Source organism: Hyla sarda, chromosome 3 (genome assembly GCF_029499605.1).
Source record: "Hyla sarda isolate aHylSar1 chromosome 3, aHylSar1.hap1, whole genome shotgun sequence".
NCBI classification, from domain to species: Eukaryota; Metazoa; Chordata; class Amphibia; order Anura; family Hylidae; genus Hyla; species Hyla sarda.
In genome coordinates this window covers 314,062,350-314,087,803 of record NC_079191.1, presented here as the reverse complement: position 1 = coordinate 314,087,803, position 25,454 = coordinate 314,062,350, and the positions used below count along the sequence as shown (strand labels likewise).

Below are 25,454 nucleotides of genomic sequence, written 5' to 3'. Positions count from 1 at the left end.
CTGGCATACATATTTCCACCAACATCTATGATAACGAGGGTATTAACAAAGAACAAATGAGCAGACATCAATGATTGTGGTAATCCCATTCTGGCAGAAGAGAGCTTGGTTCTTTCTCTTAATGATCATGAGCCAGGGGACTTACTGGGAGCTCCCTCTTCGCGGGATCTAATATTCCAGGGGTCTCAGATATGCCGCAACTTGAAGTCTTTACATCTGACAGCCTGGAGATTAGTAGGGCTGTTTTAAAATCCAAAGGTTTTTCAGACCGGGCCCTAAATTCTCTAGCACACTCTAGGAGTGTATCCACAAATAAAACTTATGTAAGAATTAAGAAGGTCTGTTCCAACTAGACCCCAAATTCTTGAGTTTTTACAGGATGGTTTTTCGAAGGGTCTATCTCCTAGCACAATTCGTGTACAGGTGGCTGCCCTTTCAGCTTTTCTTCAGATTAAATTACTTCAATATCAAGAAGTCAAGGTCTTCATTAAGGCTCTGAGTAGGCTTAGGCCTAAAAGAGTCAAGCCTGTAGCCTCCTGGGATCTTTCTCTAGTTCAAAGATAGTTATGTGAACAGCCTTTTGAGCCTCTGGAGGAGGTTTCCTTGAAATATCGTTCTCTAAAGGCTGCTTTTCATTTGGTTATTACATCTCTTGAGAGTGGGTGAGTTATAGGCCTTAGCAGCTGAAGAACCTTACCTGTCTTTCCGCACTGATAAAGTACCTTTAAGATTTCTTCAATTTTTTTCTTCCGAAATGTCTGTGATTTGCCAACACTAATCAAATAACATGTCTACCACAATATTTTCATTCTACAGAGGAATCTTCTCAGATCAACTATGCAAGTTTTGGTGTGGTCAGATGTTTAAGAATATATGTCGACAGAACTAGGGTTTTGCGTAAAGACTTTTCAGGGAAATAAAAAAGGAACGTTGGCCTCAAGACTTCATATTCCATACAATTTTACCAAGGCTCACTCGACTAGAGCAACTGCGTTTTCCTGGGCTGAGAGGAACTCAGTCCCTCTGGAACATATTTGCCCGAGTACATCATGGACCACTCCAGACACTTTTTTCAAACATTATGCAGTTAACTTTTTCAGAAAGAATGCATTTTGTCAGATCTGTGTTAGATTCTGTCAGAACAACTAACTCACCCAGGGATACCTTTACTTAAATCCCATTATTGTGCTGCTGACAAGACGCTAGGGATGATTAGCTTCAAGTAGTTAATCAGTTTTCCCTTAGTCTTGTCAGCCTGCCTGCTCTGGCCAAAAACTCTGCCCTCTTCACAGAATTGAAGAGGGGATGAATATTTATGACAATGCAATGTTGTCGGGCAGAGCAGGTGGGAGAAACATTGCTAGTACAGTACATAAAGAACAAGCTCCACTAACTTCAGCACTAGGGCACTCCAAAAGATATTCAGAAAAGCGATTTGGATAAGATAAAAAGAACACCATGTGCAAACCAGTAGGGAACATTTTTACTATGGCGGAGCAAGATAGACAACGCATCATACCAGTCACTGGCAGGCCCATGGACAACTTTCTTCGTATGGAATCCTGTAGTAAACAAGAATTTAGCAGCAAGCTGTGTACAAAATCATTGTTATTTCTTCAGACATCAAATGTTCTTGCCCTGGAGGAGGGTTCAGGTAGACACTGTTATGGGACACTGGAAATATTATAAGCAGAACTGCATTCGGTTGTGCATGTATTGCACGTTTTGCTTCCGTACGCTGTGCTCAATAGCTGATGGCATCTTGATCTGATGGGGCTTTGAGGTGATTGTTAATTCATTAATATATTTGATCAGTTCATTGTCCTTTTCTACAACGTCCATACATTCATAAAAAAAGAATATAGGCATTCCACCACCTCTTCTGACATCTGTAAGACATTCTTTTCATCATGTGATCACACACCTCCCCCATTTATTCACCCCCTAAGCACTGATTTTTCATTTCCTCATGATCGTCCATTTAGAATTCTGTTACATCACCATCATCAAACTTGTACCAGCGGTTCTTTTCTCCATCTCCTCCATTTCTTTGAATGATGTAAGAATAGTAATGCCCTCCACTGGCCTGCCTGGTGTGCACCCCTACCAACCTATATTTGGTACTTCCAGCAGACTCATTTTCAGTTTTTTCATTAGGGAGGACTTGATTATCAGGGTTTACACAATCTCCCTCCAGTTTTGGTACACCAGCCACTGTGTATGGCTCCATATCTATCTAATTCACGTGAAAACTCAAAACAGTCATCTAATTTAATTGCACGTTCCCTTTCCCAATCATAGTCAAAGTGTTTCAGCTGAATCGCTGAAAGGGGAGGCAGCTTCTTTATTAGCAAACGCTTCACTGTATCCACCTTTTTGTTGCATATTTCACAGTGATAAGCACTTGCACCTTCCAGCAAATCACCTTTGACATATTGTTCCATTGAGTCAAGCAGGTTTTGGTGGTTTCTAATACCTACATTCAGGGTTGTAAAGATTCTTCTCATTCGTACCTTTGAGGGCATCCTTGGCAAATATTTTGATCAGCAAAGGAACCTCCCAAAACTTTACTTAACATAGTTGGGTGACCTAATGCCTTTTAAAGCTTCATCTAAACTGTCAACAAGAGAATTAAAAAATTCCAAAGCATCATGATTTTCCCCAAAGCCTAAACTGTTTCCAGAAACCTCTTAGGACATAGTATTTTAACCTAGATACTGCTAAGTGGGCAAATTTAACAATTTAACTTGCAGATGTATTATTTTCTGTCTTCCGGTTTGCTAACTGAGGGCTTGTCTTCTTACTGGTGAGGGTAACCAAAGACATCATCACCACGTGAATCCACTTTACTCTCGTTTTTCATCTCCATTCAATAGCAACGATTCCATTTCTGATAGCAGGTATCATATACAACTGCTGGATCACAGAATTCTTGTACCATGTAGCACCAGCATTTTTCAGCCCAGCAAAGCCCTTGGGAGGTCATGGTCCAACTGGAGGAAGATATTCCCATCCTGTAAATGCTTCATAACCTGTGTAACTTGTCATGTCATTTAATGTATCAACAATCTGTCTGAGATTTTGGACACAACCCACAGTTTATGAAACCAGCAATACAAAAATCCTGCATTTATTGTAGCTGGTGAACTGCACACTGGTATAGCTTGTTTAGCTGGAAGTTCGCCTGTATTCATATACTGTAAATAAACATTTGACACTGGGAATATGTAATTAACTATCAGTTTATTAATGAGATTAGCACCCCCTTTCTCGCAGCCTATGTGGCATTTCTTCTCAGGTGTTTGGAATGCTAGTAATTGTTTTGTGACTCCTAGATTACCTTCAAGAATGGTTTCCTCAATACTAGTCTCACCTGTTCTGTTCCCTTATCCTTTTAAGCCAATCTATTTCATTTAGAAGAACTTCTGCATTGGGGATGTTAATATTACTATTCTAAGCATAATTTAGAAGGTGCCTCAACAGGGTAAAATAATTTCCAGAATGTTTGGCTCGTACTTTTGCTGTACCTCAATGGGGAGGGTGCAGCTGTGCTCGGGGAGAAGGGTGGAGGAGTATTTAAACTAGGGACTGGGGTGGAGGGAAACTACAATATAGAGGGTGAAGATAGTGGTGGTGGAGTGGAAGGGTTAGAATAGTTAATAGGGATAGGCTTCATAGTTGAAAATAACATACACCTTTGAATTGCATGTTGACTAATGCCAGAAGTCTGACCAATAAAACTAATGAACTGGAGTTGATAAAGTCTGAGGAAAATTATTACAAAGTGGGTATAACAGAGACTTGGTTGGACGATAAATATGACTGGAAGATATGTAAAAAAAAACGAGGTGCGCTCCTAGTGGAGTATTATTAGAGATAGGGTAACGCGTGTACGGTTAAATGCACCTTACCATAGGTGGTTGTGCTGAGGGCACAACACCTTAGTGTGCCTGTAGACTCGCTGTAGTCTGTGGTGCAGGAACGGGTGGCAGCCTCGGTGTCCTTCACTGTGACTCTGGTCAAAGCGTGTAGTAATTGTAGAAAGGGCAAAAGATAGGCCGATTCTCCCGCTGGCGCCTTCCCCAAACTGGTCTTTTTGGTGAAGATGCCAGCGGGAGAATCATCCTATCTTTTACCCTTTCTACAGATAGCTATGACTGGGCAGTCAACATACAACAACAACATATAAACGCCTTATGGGAATTGTCCAAAATGGATGATGTCATTATTCGACAGGCGGACAAGGGGGGGTTGTCATCCTCGACAAGGGTCTGTATACTAAACTTAATCTGACATGGACACATACAGACCACTGTATGGGGATCCAATTGCCCCTTTCAAGCGAGAACTTCAAGCCCTTGTGGACTATGGTATTAGTCATGGTATTCTTTTTAACAAACAGGCCATATTCATTGTTATTGAGGATCCAGTCATCCCGATTTTTCATTCCTTACCAAAGGTCCACAAGGGTGTGTCCCCCCCCCCCCTCTCAGACCAATAGTGGCAGGCATTTCTTCCTTAAATGAGAGGCTATGTTCTTGGGTTGACGCCTCCTTGCAACTTCTCATTACACATATGCCGGGATATATTAACGACACGGGACACAACTTATATATGATGAAACATATAGAGTGGAAGCACAATTACACTTGGATCACAGCCGATGTGGTTTCACTCTATTAAGTTATCCCTCACATGGTTTCTGAGTACATATTTAAATTACACCGTCATGTTACAAGAATACATAGTTCAAGCTGTTGATTTCTTACTTCACCACAATTATTTTATGTTCAATCAATGCTTTTATCTCCAAATTACGGGAGCTTCAATGGGGGAGAAGTTCTCCCCCTCTCTCGCTAACATATATATATGTGTTGGTGGGAGAGGGGGACAATCTTCTCCCCGTCGAACCTCTTTCTATCATCTATCATCTGGTATGGTTGCTACATAGATGACCTCCTTATTATTTGGGGGTCGGATGTGGCGACCATACCAGATTTCCAGGAGTATCTCAATAACAACATCTACAACCTGAGATTTACGGTCGTGCAGGAGGCCAACTGTGTAGATTTCCTGGATTTGCATCTGGTTGGTGACGAGGGAAAGCAATGTGTTATTACCACCACTTTTAGGAAGAGCACTGCGGTTAATTCTATTCTCCACGCTTCCTCTTGTCACCCACCACATGTAACCAGGAATCTACTGGTCGGCGAGATGATTAGAGCCCGCAGAAACTGTTCTGCTGACTCAGATTTCGAGTTAGAGGCGAGAGAGATTAAATCCCGTCTCCAAGCCAGGGGCTATCATATTCATGATATTAAGCGAGGTATTAATATTGCCTCTGGCAAGGTGCAGGATGAACTTATTTTGCCTCTTCGAAATAAACCAGAGAACTTGCAATCATCTAAAACAGATTCCCCCATTGTATTTTGCACAAGATACAGTCATAAATTTAGGCATATATGCGATATTCACAAATTCATGCCGGTTATCATGTGTGATCCAGACTTTCAGGATGTGTTTACAGCAGGATACAAATGTATCTCTAAGAGGGCCCCCACGGTGGATCAACTCATCTCACCTAGTTTATTTTTGGAACAAGAAATCACAACCTACATGGCTGTGCTACAAGGGGTCTTTTAAGTGTAGACACAGTAGGTGTTTGTGTTGCAAGTATATACATAGCTCAGATACAGTAGTGTCTACCTCTACAGGTGACACACACAAAATAACTAGATACATCAATTGCAACACCACACATGTTGTATACATGTTCACATGCCTGGAATGCAGATTACAATATGTGGGGTGTACAACCACCCCCCTTAAGGTCTGTATATGAAAACACATCTCAGATGTATGTCATTTTAATTCCAGGCATGTGTCCATGGTGTCCAGGCATTGTGCAGAGGTGCATGCGGGGGGTACTTCATCTCTCATGTTGCAGGGCCTCGAACGAGTCACACCTCCTGTTAGGGGTGGTAATACTAAACTCAAGCTATTAGATAGGGAGGTTTCTGGATTTTAAAATTAGACAGTTGTTTGAATAAAAGAATGGACACCATCCTACATTATTAAAAGATGCTGTCCCCTCCTTTTCTTTTCTTTAGTACCTTCCACATAAATACCTGTCTTGTTGCCAGAAGCAACCATTTTGCTTTTTCCATCTCCAATTTTTTGTCCCCTAATACATTCATATATATGACCATCATTTTCATGTTCAATGTGTGAAACTTATTGGGTCTAATATTATTTTTATGACCAGTATAAAATCCCCCCTCCTTTCTTGCTCATATGTACTCCCTTTATGTTTCTGTTTTGGCACTGTTTGGGGTATAATGTTGTTAAGTATTTAGGTACTAAATAGAGTTCGTGCACCTGCCAATTATATGCATATGTATCCTCTATTTTTTACCCCTGTATAGTGTTAAACCAGTCAGGCTGTTCTATTTGTTTTAAAACAGTTTAAAATATTTGTTTTAATCGGTGTGAATACATGATCTTGAACATTTAAACTATATTATCTTGGTTATAAATCAGTGTATTGACATGTTATCCCCTACTGGTCAGGTGTGCTGCACCGAATATGCAGGTTGCAGCGCACTTACACAGAGGTGAAAGGGAGGAGCTTACCCTGTGGTTCTGGACTTGTGATTGGAGGACCGAGGGTGAGACTCCTTATTTAAAGCCTGTGTATACCTGTACACTTTGTATGACTAAGGCCCGACGCTAGGGCCGAAACGCGTCACTTGTTCCTCTGTCACCTATGTGCTGAAGTTTTGCAATAAAGTTTCCATTTCCATCTACCTGCGCTGGACATTCCCCTGTTTTGCATCTTTCCATTGAAGGTGCTGCCCACGCCAGTCCAGGCGCTGCGGGCTTGGGGGTGAGCTGGACATTCTATTTGTTTGTTTGCGAACAACAACATACAGTCTATTCAGGAAGGATCAGACACAACGGAAAGGGGGAGGAGTTTGTCTTTATGTAAATTCCAGCCTGAAGGCCGCACTGGGGAAAGAAATATGGGAGGGAAACGATAATGTGGAGTCACAATGGGTAGAAATATACGGAGATAAAAATTAAAATCTAATGGGAGTTTGCTAAAAGCCACCAAATATAATGAAAGAGGCAGAAGATCAATTACTGAGGCAAATAAACAAGGCAGCAAATCAGAGCGAGATAATAATAATGGGGGACTTTAACTATCCTGATATAAACTGGGAGACAGAGACATGTGAATCGCATTAAGGAAACAGGTTTCTGACTATAGCTACAGATAATTATCTGTCCCAAATGGTACAGGGCCCGACTAGAGGGCATGCCCTACTAGACTTAATATTAACTAACAGACCTGACAGAGTAGCTAATGTGCAGGTAGAAGGACACCTAGGAAATAGTGATCATAATATAATACATTATAACTTGTTCTGCAATAAGGGAACCTCTCGTGGGGGCCACAAAAACAATGAACTGACACTAAATGGGAGACTTTTAAAAAATATTTTAAATTCTCACTGTAAGAGGTACAGTATATACCTTATGGGAATATAAGGGTCAAGAATAGGAGAAAACCAATGTGTATGAATAAAAATGTTAAGAGGGCAATAAATGACAAAAATAAAGCATTTATATACTAAAACAGGATGGCAGTGAAGAAGCATTAAAAAGCTATAGAGAAAAATATAGAATATGTAAATGAAGATTAAAGCCGCAAAAGTAGAGACTCAAACTAACCCCATAATGTTCTTTAACTATATAAATAGCAAAAAGGTTAAAAATGAAAGTGTTGGCCCTTTAAAAAGTGATGAGGAAGAAATTATAGACTGGGATCAGGAAAAACAAATATATTATGCCCCTTTCACACTATAAAAATTCATCCGTAATGAACGTCCGTCATAAAAATCTTGAAAATCGGCCGTTAAACGGCCGTTAGAAAATCCCATTATAGTCTATGGGATTTTTCTAATAGCCGTTTTAACCCGTTATCGCCCGTTATTAATAACGGCCGTTATTTTGTGACAGGCGAATGAACCGAAGAAATAGTGCATGCACTATTTCTCCCGTTACTATCACCGGTCACAAAATAACGTCCGTTATTAATAACGGGTTAAAACGGCTATTAGAAAAAATCCGATAGACTATAGTGGGATTTTCTAACGGCCGTTTAACAGCTGATTTTCAATATTTTTATGACGGACGTTCATTTAGGATGAATTTTTACAGTGTGAAAGGGGCCTTAAACACATTCTTCTCCACTGTGTTCACAGAGGAAAATGAGATGTTAGGCGAAATACTGCGAGATAAGATAAACTCTCCAGGTTAACCCCCCCCCCCCAAAGGACGACGGGGCACTCCCTCCGTCTGGAGAAGAAAAGGTTTAGTCTAAAGGGGCGACACGCCTTCTTTACCATAAGAACTGTGAATTTATGGAACGGTCTACCTCAGGAACTGGTCACAGCAGGAACAATTAACAGCTTTAAAACAGGGTTAGATACATTCCTGGAACAAAATAACATTAATGCTTAATGCAGAATTATAAAACTACATCCCTTTCCCTTATCCCTTTACACCCTTCACTTCAATTCCCTGGTTGGACTTGATGGACGTATGTCTTTTTTCAACCATACTAACTATGTAACTATGAGGAGGTGAGCTCCAGACTAGACCAGAGTGAGTCGCTGGATGTCCTATATCTTCATTTTTCAAAAGCATTTGATATGGTGCCACATAAAAGGTTGGTGTATAAAATGAGAAGGATTGGGCTGCGGAAAAATGTGTGCAAGTAGGTAAGTAACTGGCTCAGTGATAGGAAACAGAGGGTAGTTTTTATAGTACTTATTCTACTACTTGTTGCATACCACAGGGGTCAGTTTTGGGTCCTATTCTATTTAATATATTTATTAATGATCTTGTCAAGGGATTGTATAGTAAAGTAGCAATCTTTGCAGATGATACTAAAATCTGTAAAATTATTAACACCATAGAGGACAGTGCACTGTTACAATGGATCTGGATAGGTTAGAGGTTTGGGCTGGGAAGTGAAAGATGGTTCAACACTGACAAATGTAAGGTAATGCACCTGGGGATTTAAAATCCAGGCTGGGATTATGTATTAAATGGGAGAACACTTGGAACAACTGACATGAAAAAGGACTTAGGAGTTTTAGTTAATAGTAAATTTAGCTGTAGTGACCATTGTCGGGCAGCTACTGCCAAGGCAAATAAGATCATGGGGTGCATCAATAGGGGTATAGATGCCCACGACAAGGAAATAATTCTACCGCTGTACAAATCACTAGTCAGACCACACATGGAATACTGTATACAGTACTGGGCACCAGTGTACAAGAAAGATATAGTGGAGATGGAAAGGGTAAGATGGGCAACCAGAGTAATACAGGGAATGGGAGGACTACAGTACCCAGAAAGATTATCAGAATTAGGGTTATTTAATTAAGAAAAAAGAATGCTTAGGGGCAACCTAATAACTATGTATAAATATATCAGAGGGCAGTACAGAGATCTCTCCCTTGATCTATTTATACCGAGGACTGTATATATTAGAGATGAGCTCCAGGGCATCTAAATTGCCGGATCCACATGCGAGGACATGGAGCAAGGAACTATGGGAAGGTGGGAACAACAGTAGGCGGGATGACCCTGAATCACATGCAGGATGCAGCAAATCAGCAGCCAGTCACCCCTGTGATGTCACAACCCTATATAATCGGCAGCCATATTGCGGCCAGTCACTTCATTCATTACACTGCAGAGAGATAGGACGGACAGCCTGTGTGTGTCTGTGTTACACAGCATTGTTTCACCTCCTAGTCACATCAGCGTTCTGGTGGACAGTGAGCAGTGCTTTTTTACACTGAAAAGAGTTTTTACTGCAGCTATTAACCTCCCAGTCACTTTCTACAGCATTGTATTACAGAGAGGGGAAGAAAGCTGTGTGTTGCCTTATACATAATACCCAGCTGTCCATAATACCCAGCAGTCCATTCCTAATGGTCTTTGACAGAGTGCAATTTTGGGTTTAGTACACAGCTTTTGTGTGCTCCAGCACTGTTGTGTACTGCTGGTGTTGTGCAAAATTATGCTTTTTTAAGCATACTGTAGCGCATTTTTCTGCCCTCCATAAGTGCATGCCACATACATACATCTAAGTAGTGTACTATTTTGTACCTGTTAATCTGTCAAGGGCCTAGATACTGTGAAAGTTCAGCCAAAAGTAATCACCAGCTGGTGTTGTACTCAAATACTTTTTTAAGCATACTGTAGTGCATTTTTCTGCCCTCATAAGTGCATACCACATACGTACATGTAAGTAGTGTACTATTTTCTACCTGTTAATCTGTCAAGGGCCTAGATACTGTGAAAGGACAGCCAAAAGTACACACCTGCTGCTGTTCTAGAAAAATACTGTTTTAAGCATATTGAAGCATATTGTACTCCCCTCATATACGCACTAAGTATGTAAGGCAGAGAAGTGCCAGGACGTGCACAGAGGAGTGGTAGAGGCCTAAATTCATCAGGCGCAGCAGGAGTAGCAGCGAGAGTCCTGAGCTCCCGATATCAGCTAGTGGTCATGTCTTCACCAGCAACCCATCTGCCATCATTGATTGGTTAACACGGTCATCCACTTCATCACAAGTGACATCTGATACCCCCAGTCAAGATTTGGAGGGTTCCTCAGACACAACCCTCAGTTGGCATGGCCCGGGAGCAGTCCCTGTCCTATGCTGTTCCCTGCCCAGCCAAGAAGTGGAGGAGACATCCGCCGCTTCCGCCGATAGGTGGGCAAGTAGAGATGAGGAGAGTGACTTGGGATGTGGTATCGCCAGCATTCAGGGTCCTGAAGCAGACACTGTTGAGGAACCTGAGGAGGACATCAGTGACGTGCAGACACTTGTTGATGATGATGAAGCCGATAGCAATTGGGAGCCGGGTGCAGAAGGGGCTTCATCATCATCAAAAGAAGAGGGTTGCAGGTTGCCCGTGAGGCAGCAGCTGAGCCAGCAAGGGGGTAGCATGGTTGGCAGTCAGCATGGCAGAAGTTGAAATTATGGAGCCAAACGTGCCCAGGGGATACCACCTGCTTCGGTGCAGCCTACCTTCCCGGGAGGTAGTGGAACAGGGGTTCCTGGAGACTGCTGCAGTAGCAGCCAATTAGTGCGGACTGTTGGTGTGAAAATCAGCTACTCGTCGTTGTGGCAGTTTTTCATCAAGCATCCAGAGGAGGTTAACATAGCCACATACAAGATGTGTCGGCAGAAGGTGAAGCGTGGCCAGTGTCCCAAAGTTGGCACCACGGCCCTGCATCAACATATGCTACACCACCTTAAAGTGGCCTGTGAGAACCGTGGCTCTGATGTAGTGGTCCAGCCTGCTGCATCACCCAGTGGCATGCAGCTCCCTCTTTCAGCCAGCCAAGGCTCCACCACCTCAGCCGAAGGGAGCTGTGTATCATACCCTCCTTCTATCACTCCAGATGCTCCTGCTCCTCCTACTTTTAGTCAGTCGTTCTGCCAAAAATTAATCAGCGAAGCCATGTCCAAGAGACAACAGTATGCACCCACTAATCCAACGGCACAGAAGCTGAATTTGCTCCTCTCCAAGTTGCTGGTGCTGCAGTCCCTCCCTTTTCAAGTGGTGGACTCTGCACCTTTCAGAGAACTGACGGCTTGTGCCGAGGTGGAGAGTGCCAAGCCATCATTTCTTTGTAAAGAAGGCAGTACCAGCAGTACAAGAGAAGGTGGGCAAGTCCTTGAGCCTGTCAGTGTGTACCAAAGTGCACGGCAGCACCGACATCTGGAGCTGTAACTATGGTCAGGGACAATACATGTCTTTTACGGCCCACTGGGGGAATGTGGTTCCTGCACAGCCACAACACCAACTTGGCCAGGCCATGCCGCTTCCTCCTCCACGGTCTAAGGCCCTTGGTCCTGTGAGAGTCTGCGACTCCGCCTCCTCATCCTCCACCGTGTCCTCAGCCTCCACTGCCCAGACAAGTCTCAGTGCCCCTTTAGCATACCATGTGTGCAGGGCACGGCAGTGTCACACTGTTCTTCACATGGTTTGCCTTGGTGAACGGAGTCACTCAGGGGAAGAACTGCTAAAATTCATTCATAGAGAAATCGGAGCATGGCTTACTCCACAAAAACTGGAAATGGGAACCATGGTGACTTACAACAGAAAGAACATCTTGTCTGCGCTGCGACTGGGAAGGCTGAGCCATGCGCCCTGCATGGTTGTCAAGCAGTTCCTGAAGTGTTCACACCCATTTGCAAGACATCCTAACAATGGGAAGGAAACTTTGCATGCACTTCAGCCACTCGTACACCGCAACGCAAGCCAAATTGTTTTTTCTAGTAATCTGACAGGAGAGGAGGAGCAGCCAGAGGGTTATGAGGAAGGCAAAACAGAGGACCCAGACACACAGTGGCAGTATGCAGTGGAGATGGAGGCAGGGAGTCCCTCCGTGTCACTTGCACAAATGGCACAATGCATGCTCACTTGCTTGTGTATTGACACCGAATTGTCAGCATTCGGGAGTGGGATGACTTCTGGGTCTAAACCTTATTGGACCCTCACTACCGTCCCAAAATGGGGGCCTTTTTCACACCCACTGAGAGGGAGGAAAAACTGACCTACTACAGAGACGTCCTACGTAGTCAGTTGGTCGATGCCTATCGGTGCCATTGTCATTCCTCTCGCAGGTCTGACTCCGGGGGCCCCTCTGCGGTCACCTACCACTGCCATGGCTGCTAGGGAGGGGTGGGGTGGCAGGAGCAGTACCAGCTCCATCAGCAGCAGCCTGAGTTTACAGTCGCTGATGAGTACCTTTCTTCACCAGCATAGTGAAGCAACTCATCAGCAGCAGGAAGACCTGGAGCAGGACCTGAACCAGCAGGTGGTGGAATTCCTTGACATGCCCATGCCAACACACCTTGAAGATCCACTGGACTTCTGGGCAGCCAAACTTGATTTGTTGCCGCAACTAGCAGAGTTTGCCCGGGAAAAGCTGTCCTGCCCGGCCAGTAGTGTGCCATCAGAGCCGGTGTTTAGTACGGCGGGGCCATAGTCTCCCCAAGGAGAACTCATCTGTCCATGAAAAATGTGGAGAGACTGACCTTTGTGAAGATGAATCAGGCATGGATCAGCCAGGATTTCCACCCACCAATGCCTGATGCATCAGAGTAGATTGACCATGGTGCCACACCAACACTTCACAAATATGGATAGTGCCAAACAGATTTAAGGAGCTTTTTCCCAGTTACAAACATTCCTCCGCATCAGACCTTTTTTTCACCCACCTTTGTCACCGGGTACTGGTATTGCCACCCACCGCACCACTCTATCACCGGGTCACTTTCAGGACTCCTGATGCTGCTGCTGCCACCTCCAGGGTGTCTCATTCAGCCACTATATCATCTCCTCATGCTTCAGCAAATTCCAGGCTGTGCCATTCGGCCAGTATATGGTCTCCTCATGCTTCATCACCTCCAGGCTGTGCCATTCAGCCACTATATGTTTTACTCATGCTGCCACCAACTCCAGGCTGTGCCGTTCAGCCACTATATGGTGTCCTCATGCTTTGGCCAACTCTAGGCTGTGCCATTTAGCCACTATATGGTCTCCTCATGCTTCAGCCACCTCCAGGCTGTGCAGTTCAGACACTATATGGTCTCCTCATGCTGCCACAAGCTACAGGCTGTGCCAGTCAGACACTATATGGTCTCCTCATGTTTCACCACCTTGAGGCTGTGCCATTCAGCCACTCTATGGTCTCCTCATGCTTCAGCCACATCCAGGCTGTGCCATTCAGACACTATATGGTCTCCTCATCCTTCAGCCAACTCCAGGCTGTGCCATTCAGCCACTACATAGTCTCCTCATGCTTCAGCCAACTTCAAGCTGTGCCATTCAGACACAATATGGTCTCCTCATGCTTCAACACCTCCAGGCTGTGCCATTCAGCAACTATATGGTCTCCTCATTCTTCAGCCAACTCCGGGCTGTGCCATTCAGCCAATATATGATCTCCTCATGCTTCAGCCACCTCCAGGCTGTGCCATTCGGCCACTATATGGTCTCCCCATGCTTCACCACCTCCAGGTTGTGCCATTCAGCCACTATATGGCTCCTCATACTGATGCAACCTCCAGGCTCTGTCATTGTTCCGCCATGTGACATGTGACTCCTTGTTAGATTTGGTCCTTTGTAACCACAAGCCGGGGCCCGGGACAATAAAACTTGGGAGTATAATCTTCAATTTCAAAATCTTCAATTTCAGTTTTAAAATTCATCTTTTAATCTTAGGGATTGTGAAGCCCTATAGTTTACTCATGCTTCCACCAACTCCAGGCTGTGCTATTCAGCCACTATATGGTTTACTGATGCTGCTGGGCCCTAGAACATTACCTAAAAATATTTTATGGGAGCAATAGCTACCATGAATCTTCAATTTCAATTTTAAAATTCATCTTTTATCTTAGGAAGCTCCAGGATTTGTGATTGTACAACCATATGGTCTCCTTATGCTGTTGGCACCTTAAATTAAACTTTTAAAATTATAATATATCTAAAATCTTTAATTTAAAATGTAAAAAATTATTTTTAATCTTCTCTATTGTGAGACCCTATGACCTTGTCAGGTTGCTGCCACCTCCAGACGGTGTTGTTCTGCCACTATATGGTCTTCTCGTGCTGCTGTCAATTCCAGGCTGTGTCATTCTGCCTGATTATGGTCTCCTCATGCTGCTGCCACCTCTAGGCTCTGTCATTGTGCTGCCATGTGACTCCTTATTAGATTGGGTTTTGTGGTCATACAGTAGCAGTTCAAAGTAAACACCGGGACATTAAACTTGGGAATCTAATATAAATCTTAAATTTAAAAAAATCTATGTCATCTTTTTAACCTCCCTGGCGGTATGATTCTGTCTGGAAAATTGTACCAAAAGCGGTAAAATTTTTTGCACTGAATTTCACATCTCCCCAGTCACATTCCCCCTCCCTTGTCACATTCTCCCTGTCCCTTGTCACATTCTTCCCCCCTTGTCACATTCCCCCCCCTTGTCACATTCTCCCCCTTCATGTTACATTCCCCTCCCCCTGTCACATCCCCCCTTCATGTCCCATTCCCCTCCCCCTGTCACATCCCCCCCTGTCACATTCCCCCCGTCACATTCCCCCCTCTGTCACATCCCCCCGTCACATTCCCCCTCCTGTCACATTCCCCCCTGTCAAATTCCCCCCTCTGTTACACCCCCCTGTCACATTCCCCCCCTTGTCACATTCCCCCCCTTTGTCACATTCCCCCCCTGTCACATTCCCCCCTTCTGTCACATTCCCCCCTTCTGTCACCCCCCCCCTCTGTCACATTCCCCCCTTGTCACATCCCCCCCTTTGTCACATTCTCCCCCCCCCCCGTCACATTCATCCACCCCCCCTTCTCACCTTCTTGTCCTGCAGCAGCATACACTAGGTTTGCCGGGCAGATTTCAAACCTAGTGTATTTGCTGCAGAACAAGCCCTTTCCCCTTCAGCCAATCACAGGCTTTACACCACTGCGGCCTGTGATTGGCTGAAAAGTGAAAGGTCCTGTAAGATGAATAGTGAAGAGAGCAGGGACCAGAGCGCACGGAGGGGAACGACATCTTCAGGGACCAGGATTAGGTAAGCAAAAGTTTTTTTAAATTTTACTCCTTTTTCCTTTTACACTTAGCTCAGTGTTTTTCTAACAGGGTGCCTCCAGCTGTTGTGAAACTACTACTCCCAGCATGCCCGGACAGCCTTTGGCTGTTCGGGCATGCTGAGAGTTGTAGTTTTACAACAGCTGGAGGCCCCCTGGTAGGGAAACACTGACTTTTAGTATTTTTCTTTACCTGCTCTGGCCGGCCCCCGCAACGGGAGCCGACCAGAGCAGATAATCGCATGTTTTCCCGGGGGCTGCATCGCTATATCGCATTGCTTTTGCGATATATCGTGCAGCCCGGCCGGGAACTCTGCAATTCTACCCCGAGCATGACTCGGGGTTACCGATCCTGGCAGGGAAAATTAACCCCGAGTCACGCTCGGGATTACCGCTCAAGAGGTTAAGACTGAGGCCCTATGGTCGTCTATGTCATATTAGCTGTGGAATTATCACAAGAATCCAATGAAACTGCTTGGAGCAATAACAATGAACCATAACTGATTAAATGAAACATTCACACTTTCATAGTCAGGGTGAGCTGGGAGGCAGGGGCTGGAACAGGTGGTATCTCACCTGGCAGAGGACTGCCAGCTCGATGCTCACCAGAATGGGTACTCAAAAAAATTAAAAAAATTCACATTAAATTAAATTAAAAAAATTACGTAAAAATATTTTTATTCTCTTCAATTTTGACACCATATGGTCTCCCTGATTCCACAGTGATACTAATAGCAATGCCCTGTAATCAGCATGTCATACTGAATAACAGTATTATTTCACTAACACAGCATACTCCCTATGCATGTTAGGACAAGGCAAAGTGCTCTACACCCCTATTGAGGCTCTCTGTAGGCCAGAAATAGCCGTTATTAATAGCGATTTGCTGCAAATAAATTTGGTCCGAACTGAATTTTACCGAAAAATTCGGCAAATCGGCGAATCCTCTACGTTTAGAGCAGGGGTCTCAAACTGGTGGCCCTCCAGATGTTGCAAAGCTTCAACTCCCAGCATGCCTGACAGCTGTTAGCTGTAGCCAATGGGCATGTCCAGTCATGCTGGGAGTTGAAGTTTTGCAACATCTGGAGGGCCACCAGTTTGAGACCTCTAGTTTAGAGGAAAGAAGGTTTCTACACCAGCAAAGACTGGGGTTCTTTACTGTAAGAGCAGTGAGACTGTGGGGCTCTCTTCTGGAGTAGTTGGTCATGGGGAACTCGGTAAAAGAGTTCAAAAGGGGACTGAATGCATTTTTGGAGACTAATAGCATTACAGGTTATGGATACTAGATCAATAGGGACAGAATGTTGATCCAGGGATTTATTCTGACTGCCATATTTGGAGTCGGAAAGGAACTTTTACCTCTAGTATGAGAGTTTTTTTTTACCTTCCTCTTGATCAATTCAGTAGAGACTCATTAGGGATATAGGTTGAACTTGATGAACTCTGGTCTTTTTTCAACCTTATGAACTACGTAACTATGTAACTCATATACAGATCTCGCATTGCTGGGAATTGTTCCGTTCCAGCTGTATCGAGAATTTCAAGCATACATTGTTGTCCTTCTACTTCCACTTGCTTTTTGTAGGAATCTTCTATAGTAGGATCATACTTTTCCACAAATATTCCTTGAACAAACTGCACTGTCAGCGCAGATTTCCCAACACTTCCAGAACCAAGGACCACGAGCTTGTACTCGCGCATTGTGGTTTTTGGGTTGTCAAATATTGATGCCAATCGCTATCCTGAGCATGTAAACAGTTTCTGCTTCATGCTTTTAGAACAATTCTGTCCAATACCGACACACTCGCTTCTTCCACAGCACTCCTGCTGCCGCTGCCACCTCCAGCCGGATCCCCCGGCCAAGTCCTCCTCCCTTGGTGCGAACACGGAGCCTACTCGTAAACAGACACACAGGCACACAACAGCCGCTACAGGTGCCTCACGCCGGGAACCCCTAGCTATGTAACTCCTTAGTACTGTAAAGAGCAATGTGATGAAGAAAATCAGGTGTATATACCCTATGCAGCACCTAGTAGCCAGAAGAAAGAACTGTTTCTGTGCCATTTGTCCCACAACTTTACTTTCAAAGTGTAGAAGCAAGTCAATAATATAAGTTGGCCATGCCTCCTCTTTGCTCAGGGCTTCTAGTGCTGTTGGTATTAAAGCAAAACACAAAGTCATCACTTCAAGAGCCTTGAATGAATGAATTATCAACCCAGCGCTGTGCTGTCCCCACATCGGGGAACTAATCATATGTGACCCGCGAACACTGTTCTGCCCCCCCCCCCAATTATCAGCCCAGCGCTGCGCTGTCCCCATCAGGGAACTACTCACGTCACTCGCAAACGCTGCCCTCCTCGTCCTCCTGTTTGTTGCGGGCCGCCGGCTCTGACACTCTGTACTGTACGCTGTATCCCTATGCTCGGGCTGCAAAAGATAAACAGAATAAACTTTAACTCACCTTCCCCCGTCGGTCCGGATCTGTTTCCTGGGGACGGGAACGTCGGAGAGCGGAACATCGCTGCGGCCGTGATAGGCTGACGGCTCTCCGACGTTCCCGTCCCCAAGAAGAGCATGAGGCCGACGCAGGAAGGTGCGTTAAAGTTTATTTTGTTTATCTTTTGCAGCCCGGGCATAGGGATACAGTGCCGGCTGCCCGCAACAAACAGGAGGACGAGGAGGGCAGCGCTTGCAGGTGACATGAGTAGTTCCTCGATGGGGACAGCACAGCGCTGGGCTGATAATTAATGGGGGGGGGGGGGGCAGAACAGCGCTCGTGGGTCACATGATTTGGGGGGATTTGAGCCTTCAACAGGCTGGCAAGCTTCAGCCACTGCCCGAATGTGTATAATCAATTGCAGCAAGCAACAATTTGGCGACTTATAGTGCATTAAGATATGCACTTCTCCTTGTTTCCATGTCAGCATTTGGCAGAAAGTTATTCCGGGTAAGCATGCTCAACACAAGAGGCAATCCCCCACTTTTCAGGAAGTTATACTGAAAGTCACTATCATCTTCTCCCAATTGTGATGAACAACCTCTGTCAGATATAGAACTTGTGAAGCTGACTGTCCAAAGAAAAGTAAATGCAAAGATGAACTTAGGCTACTTTCCTCAAATTTTGCATGATCTAAACAAATTGCTCTCAGTTTCTCCACTATAATATTGTCTGTTGGCATAAGTTTCACCAGCACACGAGCACCATCGCAAAGAGGTGGCATATTTAAGCTGCTGCATCTTGCCACAGAAAAGAGATGTATTGGTGGGGTACTGACAATATCACTCCGGGCAGGCAACTTTAAACTTCTGGGTTTGGGCCATCACTGTGATCGTTTCCGTGATTGCAAGGAGATCCAGTTGAGGAGTCCGAAGAACTGGACTCAAAAGCATATTTGAACTTATCAGTGTAAGCTTGGCGGTAATCAGAGTTTTATTGGGAATTGGGATAATCAAATCGGAAGTTGGAAGGAAATATTTAGTAATATTGACAATTCATCTATAAATTTAAGTCATAAAATCTCACTAATTAAATTTATTCTCAGACTTTTTCACACTCCGGAATCTCTGTTTAGAATGGGTAAAAGAAAGGATTCAAATTGTCCCAGATGTCAACAGGGAAGTGCAGACCTTTACCATATGAAATGGGGGTTTAAAGAAATACAAAGACTGTGGGAAAAAGGATATAGTAAAATTGAAATAGACTTTGGAGTTAAATTGAAGTATAATTTTGCCACGGCCGTATTGGGTCTAGCAATAAAAGAAAAGAAAAATGTAATGCTACAGTTATTGGGTTTGATGAAGATTGTAATCCTTAGGAGGTGGTTTGCACTGGTAGCACTGCATATGAAAGAATGGAACAACTTAGTGGGTGAAGTGAAAAAATATGAGGTCATATTGAAAAAAAAATTGGCCCAAAAAAGAGAAATGGGAAGTGGAAATGAGAAGGGGAAGCAAGAGGAATAAAGTATACAGAGAAACATGCAACAGACTGTCTTAAAGGGGGGGGGGGGATTGGTAACTATGGTGAACTAATCGGGAGAGGATAAGATGTTATATTTGTATATGGTATTTTAATATACAGTATGTGTAATGTATTGGTGAAATTTCTTTAAAAAAAAATCAGAGTTTTATCTTTCAGGTTCAACTGGCCAATTAACTTTCTATCTTCTGAAGGATCCACTAGTTCACCATCAATAAAGAGTTCCACTTTCATATGTGCACTGTTGCCTTCATACGATTAAGTATACGACGGACAGCACCTATTGTGTCATTTGTGTGAAACATATAGCTAAATCTTCTACCTGATGGCCATGATTCGGAAATCGTACAACCAAGGTTATGTGTTTGCCATGGAAGGCCCTGGGCATTGGAAGAATTGTTCTCTATTCATGGTAGTCACTGTCACATTCATTTGTATATTCTTTGAGGACTGTTAAGACCCTAACCATTCATATGGCTTCTTGGCTTGCACAATTAAGTCTGTCTTTGTCACCTTCTAACACACTTAATATGTCATATGAGGCCTTCAAATGGTCAAAGTAAGACAGAATAAAGTCCTCATATATCTCCACCTGATTTACTTGTAACCATGGTCCAACGTTAGTATAAATTTCCTTGATAAGATCTATTGCTCGGTTTGCAATGTCATCACTACCCTGAATAACAACGCTCAAAAGGTAATCAAGTCCTATCAGCTCTAAGTCATCCATCATGTAGGCTCGTTGCTTTGCTACAAGCTTTCCTTCTCTGAAATTGACTGCTTTGAAAAAGCATTTCATACCATTTTCTGTTAAGAGGGATGGATCTAGTTGCAGCATATTGTTTTCAAAGAAGTCTTTATTAATATCCGGATCAAGGTCTGGCTCCAGGGTCGGTTCTGCCTATAGGCAAAATAGGCAGCCGCCTAGGGCGCTCTCTTGATGGGGGCATCGCTCTGCCTGCTGCAAGAAAGTTAGTAACCAGCCAGCATCTGACGCACCTGCCGCTCATCCAAAGCACCCCCCCAGCCAGAACCACATGAGGGGTTTGTTACAGTGTATCACCCCAGTAATAGGTGATTACATGAGAAGGAGGTTTGTTACAGTGTGTCACCACGGTAGTAAGCTGATTTCATGAGGAGGAGGTTTGTGTGTCGCCCGGTAGTAAGGTGGGTGTGTTAAAGGGTGTAGCCAATAAGCAGGGTCAAGGGGTGGCAAAATTAACTTTCGCCTAGGGTGGCAAATATCCTTGCACCCGCCCTGTCTGGCTCATCACCCATCAGTTTGAAATACCACATAAAACAAGCTTCCTGACCACAATGGTACACAGCATTTTCGGCTAAACACTTCCAAATTTGTTTCACCTGAGGGGCACATAACCAGCGCTGACCATCCTTTAACAGAAATCTTGTTTTTCTTGAACTTCTTAAACATGGCTATAGTGATTTCCTTGCTTCACAGTCTGAGGGTCATACTCCCCATGTTCTTTTCAGTACTGTCGCATACTGTCCATGTAGGAGGAGATTTTCAGCAACTAAAGTGACGAGGGTATGGTTATGCTGTAGCTGGTTGATTAAATCATGGTGGTAGACCACATGTGAGCTGCGCTGTGTCTGACTTAAGTTTTGAGGTGCCTCACCAAATAAACTGCAAATTTCCCTAATTGTTTAAGTGCTGGAATGACCCTTTTGTCATTTGTGCAGAGTTCTTCTATAAAGCAATCTATCCATTGAATTTTTTCGATCCTGCGAGCAGCTGTAATCCAAAATTTTAATGTAAGCACTCAGGGCTTGGTCCATTATATCTGCAGGTACATCATCACTGTGAGCTAAATTCCATAAAAGATTCAACACTTTATGAGCCTTTACTCCATCCTTGTCATCATCTGCTAGTCGTTGTAGCAGCTCCAACTATTTTTCATCTGTTTTTTAGTTGCATTCATCCAACTAGCCTTATAACAATCAAAGAGGTGGTCAAGTTGTTCTGGGTGAGAAATCCCATGCCAGCTTAGCAAGCAAGTCAAGGACATTTTTTTACAATGGCTTCATGTTTTCCTGCCAGTGCTGCCCAAATGTTGTCTAGATCTTGCAAGGTTAGGGCTTTTTCTTTGATGACAAATCTAAGAATTTTCTCCAGTTTCTCCACTGTGGCTGATGAAGACTATCCCGCAAAACAATAGACAGGATATTGTTCTGCTGAATCTATTCCACCATCCGCTCTGCCGTCAACCACTTCTTCTCTTTGGGATTGCCATGTCTGTGCGGGTAGTAAGATAAATTTGATATAACTTTGTTAACTTTATTAAGTGCATTCATTTTTCCATTACAGGATGAAATTTGTAACAACCGAAGTTTCGAAGTTTAATTTTAAGCCTAAAAATTTCTACATTTTTGACAGTTTCTTCCTACCTGGGATCACAGGAAGCAAGGTTTTAAAGGGATTTTATTTTCATGGAGAGGGCATAATTTTTGGCTTCATTCTTTGCTCCTTTTTTTTTTATATTCATCATCAATAAAATTTTCCAGAAACTGAGGAACCATTTGTATAATTGGAAGAAAGTTAATTTGTTTTATTTGAAGAAAGTTAAAAAAATCATAGAACTTTCCAAATGGCTTTATGAGAGCTACAATGATTTGCACATTTAATGTGGAGCCATTCAAAAAGCAATCTGAATGCAGGATCTGGAACCCGTTAAATGTGCCAAACTTATTTATGAGGTCTACTAACCAACCCTTTGGAGACCTTGGGTCAGGAGGACAGGCAAACAGCTCATCTTCTGCCAGCTGGAAACTGCAGCTTCTCAAATAACTTCTAATTCACCTTTTAACAAAACTGGAACAACATAACGAGGGCTGTTGATCATGTCATCCAGCTTAGCCAGGTCAGTGTGAGGAAAAGCAGGTTCCTCATCCTCGAGGGACGGAGGTGCAACCTCTTGTGCCTTCTTATCTGGAGGGCAGACTGGGGAGTTCTCATTGGAAGAATCAGGTGAGGAGGTCTGATTCTGTTGGAGTAGAGTCTAGGACTGTCCATCGGGAGCCTGGCCATGGTTTCTATTCCCTCCAACTGAAGAGCCATGGGTCGTGGCTGTCATACTCGACACAGGGCAGATCTTTGCAATTTTGTCTGTTTATGTAGCAGTTGTAAGAGAAGTAATTATAGTCCCTTTAATAAAGATGAAAAGCCGGCATATGTCTGTTCTACGAAGCTCCACCTCAAACACAAGACGCTTTGCAGAGACCATTGCATAACATGTCCACTGGTTTCCGTCTCTCCATACAGGCTGAGCAGCCTGGGATACGGGCTGAGGCTCAGAGTGGGGGCAGTTAGCGGTGGGCAGGGGGCTTTGGCCAGGGGGGAACGAGCTGACTTTTAAATAAGCGAGTTGAAGGCCTGTAATTGCAGGCAAGTCCTACATGGTTCTCCTTGTTTTTCCCTCACCCACCCCCTCCAAGTCACTCCACCTCAGTATTGGCGTTTGGCAGAAAGCAGAATAGAACAGGAAAGATCATAGCAAATGGTGTAAATATGTATGTCTTTTTTTTTTTAAATTGCTAAAATTTAAAAATTCGGTTTTCATGTTCTTATTATAGGGTATTGAGTGTAAATACAGAGCTTCAACATAACAATTTGTGATAAAGTGAAAGGGTCTTTATACCGAATATACTATAAGTTGTGCATTGTGGTGGATGATTACTTTTCTTTGGGTGTGTTCACATGTTCAGGTTTTTAATTGCAATTATTGAACTGTAGAAAAGAACTGTGGATTTTCCCAACTACAAAATCATAGAAGTTTGTTGGTTTGCTACAGTCATCAAAATTTTTTTTTACTTAACTGGTTTTCAAAAACAACAGTTCATCTACATTCTGCTGCAGTGGCATTATAGGCTATGATAAATTGGGATCTCCATAGGGGTTAGTAGGTGGTGGGTTACCATTTATAGAGGACAGCTTATGCGATGATACATTGCAAAACCAGATTAGCTGTGACACTACAGTGTACAATTTGCCCAATACAGCATACTGATATTTGATTAGAGGACCAGGCCCTTCATCCACTGCTATTAGCATAAAAGTTAAAAGTGGGGGAGTAGCTGGCTTAAATAAGGTATGGGATGGACCGGACACCAATTAGTGGTGCGCTGGCCCTTTAAATCAAGAGAAGGCGCCACGTGTGCACCCTAGGAGGCAGGGGTGTGCGCACAGAGAAGCAGAGAGCTGGGCAGCAGCAGGTGACGAACGGGCCGCGATTCGCATACTCGCTGTGACAGTAACCCCCTTTTGGTCTCCCCCTCTTTTTTTAGGACAAAATTTGTGGAAGAGGTCATGGTCTAAAGTGTTGTTCTGTTGCTCCCAAGACCTTTCTTCCTGGCCAAATCCTTCCCAATCCACAAGGAAAAAACGCTTACCTCTGATAAACTTGGAATCAAGAATTTCTTTGACAATATAAACATCAGAGGTATCTGAGATGGGAATAGGAGAGATGTCTTTTTTAGAGAAGCGGTTATGGATGACAGGTTTCAAGAGGGATACATGAAAAGAATTCAGAGTCCAGAGAGAGGAAGGCAGATGGAGAGAATAAGCCACGGGTTTTAAACGTTTCTTGATCTTAAAAGGACCCAAATAGCTAGGTCCCAGCTTATAGCAAGGTACCTTAAAGCAGATATATATTTGGAAGATAACCATACTCTGTCCCCAGGAGAGAATTCAGGAGGAGGGTGTCTTTTTTTGTCCGCCTGCGACTTCATACAGGTAGTGGCATATAGAAGGGAGTGACGAGTCTTATGCAAGATGGAGGCAAAATTCCGCACTTGTTCATCAGCCATGGGAAGAGGAGGACGAGGATGAAGTCCATGAACCACAAAGAAGGGTGAGTTCCCAGTGGACTCAGAATCCTTATGGTTGTCAGAAAACTTGGCTCAGGGTAGTAAATCCACCCAGTCATCTTGGCGAGCGGAAACAAAATGGCATTTATAATCTCCCAAGAACTGGTTCACCCTTTCGAATTGTCCATTGGATTGTGGATGTAACCTGATGAAAAATCCAATTTAACTTGGAGATGTGAGCAGAGAGCCTTCCAGAACTTAGAGACGAACTGGATACCTCGGTCAGAGACAATATGAGAAGGCAATCGATGAAGGCGGAAAATATGGCAAAGGAATAACTTGGCCAGCTGCGGTGCAGATGGTAATCCTGGTAGAGGCACAAAATGAGCCATTTTAGAAAATCGGTACACTACAACCCAAATGCCACCAGAAGAAGGAAGGTCAGTAATAAAGTCCATAGCAATATCGGTCCAGGGCTGCTCTGGAACTGGCAAAGGATGTAGTAGACCAGCAGGCTTGGAACGAGGGTTTATTCCGTGCACAGACCAAACAAGAACGGACAAAATCAACGACATCCTGTTTTAAAGTAGGCCACCAGTACTGTCGGGAGATGAGCTGCAAGGATTTACGTATTCCTGCATGACCGGATAGAAGAGAGGAATGACCCCATTTCAGGTCTTCGAGTCTTAAACGGGGAGATACGTAAGTCTTCCCAGGAGGCAAGTGCTGAAGACTTGCTGGCGCTGCAGAGATGAGACAATCAGGAGGAATAATATGTTTAGGATGGGACTTCTGGTCTAATACATCTAAGGATCTAGACAGAGCATCAGCGCGAAGATTCTTCTCTACAGGGCGGAAGTCGATAAAGAAATCAAATCTGGAGAAGAACAGAGACCAAGGAGCCTGCCGGGGGTTGAGACGATGGGCAGACTGGAGATAGAGCAAGTTCTTGTT

At 43.9% G+C, this 25,454-nt stretch overlaps 1 pseudogene; it reads right to left on the bottom strand.

The window, feature by feature from the left end:
- Positions 1–1,313: 1,313 nt before the first annotated feature.
- LOC130361058 (probable ubiquitin carboxyl-terminal hydrolase FAF-X) overlaps positions 1,314–25,454 on the bottom strand; it is a 39,577-nt pseudogene continuing 15,436 nt past the window's right edge.